The sequence below is a fragment of the Ranitomeya variabilis genome, chromosome 2, assembly GCF_051348905.1.
Source record: "Ranitomeya variabilis isolate aRanVar5 chromosome 2, aRanVar5.hap1, whole genome shotgun sequence".
NCBI classification, from domain to species: Eukaryota; Metazoa; Chordata; class Amphibia; order Anura; family Dendrobatidae; genus Ranitomeya; species Ranitomeya variabilis.
In genome coordinates this window covers 310095627-310101626 of record NC_135233.1, presented here as the reverse complement: position 1 = coordinate 310101626, position 6000 = coordinate 310095627, and the positions used below count along the sequence as shown (strand labels likewise).

Genomic DNA, 6000 nt, shown 5'->3' with positions numbered 1-6000 from the left:
ACATTTCTGTGAAATACACATATTTTTCCAACCAGGGGCATGAAGAAAGAGGATTTTAGAAGAGGAATTTGTAAACATGCATTTCTAAGATTGCATCCATAAAGCATGGGCAGACAGGATTGCAATTAGACAACTGGAATATATTGTTTCTCTGCCCCTTGGCTAATTCATTATGACTGCTGAAGAATGTCTGCAGCATGCTAATAGAAAAGGAGATGGTTTACAGCTGTAGCATCAGATATATAAACTGTGAATTCATGACATTCTCTGCTCTATTTCTGCTCCTGATGGCTTGATGAGTTTATTTTACATCTCCATCTGATACAATGAATAGAGTGCACATTTCTTTATATCCTGCAGTAATAATGGGTGACCGTGGGACAATGCTGATAACACAAAACACACAGGCTCCCAAGTGATTTCTCGGACATCTCCTGGTCCTTGGCATCGCAGGGTACCGCTGGTTTGCAATGTGTGAATTGAGGTTCCTTCTCCATAACAGCCTCATTAGCATGGTAAGCCATCTATAATGGAGCATATGTTACCAATATCCTATTTAAAAATAAAAATTCCCCTACATCTTACATTTCGAACCATCCTTACCCGCGGTGCAGTAGTTTCCATTGTTCCTCATTTTCCTGCTTTTTCCTTGGATTCCCTGTAATGGATCTGGAGAGGTCAGTACACCTAAAACCGATATTGATTCAGCTCAAAGAGATTTTATCCTCTAAAAATAAAAGAAAATGTGTCATCAGAAAATGGACTATTGTTAAAAATCAGGTTTTCGTGTAAAATGTATTTTTTTATTAATATTTGTCAATTTTTTTTTTGTATACCGCAATCCTTATTAAAAATAAACAGCAATCTTGTATCTGTGTCATGTCGGACGCTATTCACACTAGGGCGTCCGACAGACAGCGGTAATTCCACATTCGTCCACTATACGCTCAGTGGCGTCGGCTAGACTTTATCCAGGTTGTCCGGGGTTAATCTAGCTGGTAATCGGGTTGGAGGCTGGGTCACGCCCATGGCCTTTAAATAGTCATTCTGGACTTTGGGCGTCGCCGATTATAGCTTGTGTCTTGTGCCTGGTGGTCTCGGTCTGGAGTGGTGGTCTAGGAGAAGAAATATCGTATCTGGTGGTGTATTATCTTTTGTCATATTTCTCCTTCCTATATTTGTATTTGTTTTGCCCTGTGCACATTATAGTGTTTTCCTGTGTGTCTGCGGTGTGGTGCGTTTTTAGTTTTCCCTGTCTGTGCTTTCTGTAGGGGTTGGTGTGTGGTCTTATCACTGGGTGGCGGGTAGAGGTTTCAGCATAGGACTGAAACAGGAGTCAGGGTCAGGCCTGGCGGCCCAGACAAGCACACCATCAGTGTAGATTCTGGGAGAGGGACAGACAGGGTTTCCCCTAGTCTGAGGGATATCGCAGGGGCCTGGGTAATCAGCTGTAGTCTACCCAGTACCCCCGTGACATTATAATCGTCCTAAATAAATTTTGGATGTCATGGATCCCATGACTACCATAACCCGCCAGTTGGAGGCGCTGTCCTTACAGGTCACTTAGTTGAAGGGGGCAGTTCAGCAACAGGGTCTTGTAGTATCTAATGTGCAAGCTGAAACTGCAGGTAGAGTTGCAGAGCCAAAGATTCCTTTACCTGAGAGGTTTGCTGGGAAACGCAGTAAATTTGTTGTTTTTCGTGAAGCTTGCAAATTATATTTTCGTATGTGCCCGGTTTCCTCAGGTAATGAGGCTTAGCGTGTGGGCCTGGTATTGTCATTACTGAACGGAGACCCCCAAGCATGGGCATTTTCATTACCATCTGATTCAGCTGCATTTAACTTAGTGGAGATTTTTTTTCTGCTCTTTGGCTCATATATGATGATCCTGACAGATTGGCTCTAGCAGAATCTAAAATACGCACTCTCCGCCAGGGGGAGCGAATGGCGGAGGATTACTGTTCTGAATTTCGCCGCTAGGCGGTGGACACACAATGGAATGACCCGGCGCTGCGGAGTCAGTTTGTACATGGGGTTTCGAGAAGGGTTAAACAAGCCCTCCTGATGTATGAGACTCCTGCTTCTCTAGAGTCTGCCATGAGTCTTGTTGATCGCCGTTTGCGTCAGGGGGTGCAAGAGACGCCGCTTATGGGGGAGGGCGTAGTTGCACGTGAGGTTGCTGCAGGTGAGCCCACGAAGCCTATGCAAATCGCAGGGGTGTCACATCATCGAGCCCCCTCACTCAGGAAGCAGGGAGCCTGTTTTTGCTGTGGTAAAAAAGGGCATTATGTTAATGCTTGTCCTCTGTTTTCTAAGAAAAACGCAATGGCGGAAAACTACTAAGCTCAGAGGGTGTGGAGGAGGCCAATCTGAGCTTATACATATCCTCCATGGTGGTCTCTCAATGTATGCTTCCTGCCAGAGTTATTGTCGCTGGCAGAGAGCTGCCAATCACTGTTTTTGTGGATAGTGGGTCGGCCACTGTCATGTCCCACGACTTGAGAAATCATTTAATGTTTGCATTGTTTGTGTTCCATCCTTTCTTTCTAGGCAGAAGTTTGCCTTTCCCTTTATTTTGTCCCAACTCTCTCACTGTAGTCCTGTGATGTATGTTTGTTCACGCCCTTATTCTCCATTTTGTCATCATCCCCATATCTGTATGCATCCTATTACATGTCCTCTGTTGAATATTCCTTTTTACCTGCTACTTTCATCATAATACAAGAATTTCGGTTAAAGCAATCCTCTTTTCCTGGAGTCTTCTTACATGAGAACGTGGCTGAGTTAAGCTATCTGATAAATCGGTATGAACGTGAGTACAGGTCAATACGGAAGCGCCCAAAAGAATTGGCCTATCCAGGCACCACTGCGTTCTACATACCCATGAGTCAGAATAGTAAAAAGGAATAGCCTGCCTTCAGAGACAGTAACTCAAGGTCTGTGCTGAACCTCAGTGGAAAAGGACATTTCCCAGATACACAGTAACCCAGTTCCCAGCCAGACCCCAGTGTGCATAGAAGCACACACTGCAGATAAACAGTGAGAAGTATAACCCTCATCATCCACTCTTCCTGCCTGCAATCAAATCATGTCTGAAGCAAGGAATACAATGTCCCTACCAGACTTACAAACACAGGACAGAGACCCAGATCCCCATCCACCAGCTAGTGAAAGAGGAAAACGTACAGTTAAACCTACATGGAAAGTCATGGAGAATTTAGAGACTGAAAAATGTGTTGTATATAGTGATGTGTCTTCACTGTGGGAGAAAGTGCTGAGTCACATAGACACTGTATCAAGGCCTGCTTCTCATGAGTTACCACTTGAGGGAGCCCTAGAACAATTATGCACAGCATACCAAAGGTATATGGAGAAGACTGATCAATACATTATTCTCCTGAAGAAACTGAATTTGCCAGAGACTTTAAAAGAATTGCAAAGTTTCCAGCAGCTTAATTCTGAAAGGGACTGCACCGTACGCGACATTAAGACAAAGATAGAGGCTAAAATTGCACAGACACCAGATGCATCATCTCGCTCATCCAAATCGTCTAAGCACTCAAAACGCTCATCTAGGTCAAGTTCATCAAAACATTCCACTCTCAGCGAGCAGCTTATAAGGGCACGTGCTAAGGCAGAAATGTCTAAGATACAAGCAGCCTTTGCGCAAAGGAAAGCAGAAATGGATGCAGCCACAGCACAAAAGAGAGCAGAAATGGATGCGGATGCAGCACGCAAGGAAGCTCTGGAGAAGGAATGTGAGCACGCAACAGCCATGGCGGAGTTAAGGATCCTGGAGCGAGCTATCAGTGGGAGTCAAAGAGACAGCATCAGTTTGTGTGAAGTGGAGGCAGAGGACCCTATTGAACGCACAAGAGACTACGTGCTAAGCCAAAATGGCGAACCGCAGATCATCACTAACACTTCTGATGGCGTTCATGCTTCTCCAGGGCACCAGGATGCCGATCAACTTACAGAACCCTACACTCAAGGTCAGCACAATGCTCCCAAACTTGAACTTCCTTCGTATTCCAGTATGCGCCAAGACCCTGCATCTCATCAAACTCCACAGGCTATTATCTACACGCAACCCAATATACCGGCAGGTCATTATACTCTCGACAACCGCACAGTGCCAGCTCCGCATGTAGCAGAGACTATACCCACCAAACCGGTTGCTGGACTAAATGCATATGCCACTCCATACTTACCCACGTTTCAAGTCCAAGACGTCTCCACTCCTATGTACAACACCGCTCAGCCCACATTCGTGCATCCTAAGTCAGAAAGAACAGACATGTCCGACTTCGCAAGGTACATGATTCGCCGCGAACTTACTAAAACCGGTCTCACAAGGTTTGACGACCAACCTGAAAATTACAGAGGTTGGAAAAATGCCTTTAGAACCGTAACTAGTGACCTCGGCATCACTGCTGCCGAAGAGCTGGACCTGCTAATCAGATGGCTAGGACCACAATCCACCGAGCGTGTCAAGAGACTCAGGTCTGTACATATCAGTAATCCAACGGCTGGTCTCATGGCTGCATGGGAAAGACTAGAGAAAAACTTTGGCAGTCCAGAAGCCATAGAGGACGCACTGTTCAAGCGACTACAGAGTTTTCCAAAGATATCAAGCAAAGACAGTTCAAAGTTCCTGGAGCTCAGTGACTTGCTGTTAGAGCTCCAGCTGGCCAAGGCAGACACCCACCTACCTGGCCTCAGCTACCTGGACACTGCTCGTGGAGTAAATCCCATTATCTCCAAGCTACCGTACAACGTGCAAGAAAGGTGGACTACACTAGGGTCAAAATACAAGAAAGACCATCAAGTGTCATTTCCTCCATTCTCCTACTTCTGTGAGTTTATAAAAGATGTGGCAGAGCGCAAGAACGACCCAAGCTTTTCTTACCAAGAATCCAGTGGCCCAGCTTCACCTCCTTCTAAATACGTCAGCGCACGCTCGAACGACAGAAACCGCAGGGGTCCAGTGTCAGTGAAGAAGACGGATATTCTTCCCTTACCAACACCAGCCCCAGACAAGAGTAACAAAGGTGAAAAGATAGAGAACCCAAATCGTGAATGTCCCATCCACAAGAAGCCACATCCCTTAAAAAAGTGCATCGGCTTCAGGAAGAAACCGCTCCAGGAACGCAAGGAGCTTCTAAAGAGGTTCGGGGTATGCTACAGATGTTGTGCTTCTACTGAACACCTTGCTAAAGACTGTAAAACTACAATTAAGTGCATGGAGTGTGACAGTGAGGACCACGTACAAGCACTCCACCCATTCCGTCCTGACTCTACACTTACTCCTTCCCCCACCACGAGCCATGGCGGGGAGGACGCAGCTCAAACTGCAAGCCATACCACAATATCTTCTTCATGCACAGAAGTCTGCGGAGAAGACCTCTGGGACAAGTCCTGTGCGAAGATTTGCCTGGTGAACGTATATCCCAACGGTCACCCAGAGAAAGCCGTGAAGGTGTACGTCCTTCTGGATGATCAGAGCAACCGATCACTTGCAAGGTCAGAACTCTTTGATATGTTTAACTTAAAGGGAAATGCCTACCCTTACACCTTAGGTACCTGCAGTGGTGTTACAGAGGTTTATGGGAGAAGGGCCAGTGGTCTTACAGCGACATCTCTTGAGAACACCGTCGAGATACCGTTACCTACACTGGTCGAGTGCAACCAGATTCCATCCAATCGAGAAGAGATCCCAACGCCAGAGGCTGCTCTTCATCACCAACATCTCAAGGGGATAGCAAACAAGATACCAGCCCTCAACAACAGTGCAGATATCCTGATTCTGCTAGGCAGAGACATCCTCCGGCTGCACAAGGTGCGTCAGCAAATTAATGGACCACACGATGCACCATTTGCCCAACGCTTAGATCTAGGCTGGGTAATCATAGGCAATGTTTGCATACACAAGATGAAGAGACCTAACAACATCTCCTCTTACAAGACACACATTTTGTCAAATGGTCGCAGCACCCATTT

At 46.1% G+C, this 6000-nt stretch overlaps 1 long non-coding RNA gene across 1 annotated transcript in view; it reads right to left on the bottom strand.

Moving 5' to 3' along the window:
- Positions 1-396: 396 nt before the first annotated feature.
- LOC143805682 (uncharacterized) overlaps positions 397-6000 on the bottom strand; it is a 73303-nt gene continuing 67699 nt past the window's right edge. Inside the window, exons 2-3 of the long non-coding RNA XR_013221304.1 lie at positions 604-727; positions 397-524 (exon numbers count right to left, since the gene is read on the bottom strand). This is a non-coding gene — a long non-coding RNA (uncharacterized LOC143805682). The remainder of the gene's footprint in view (positions 525-603; positions 728-6000) is intronic.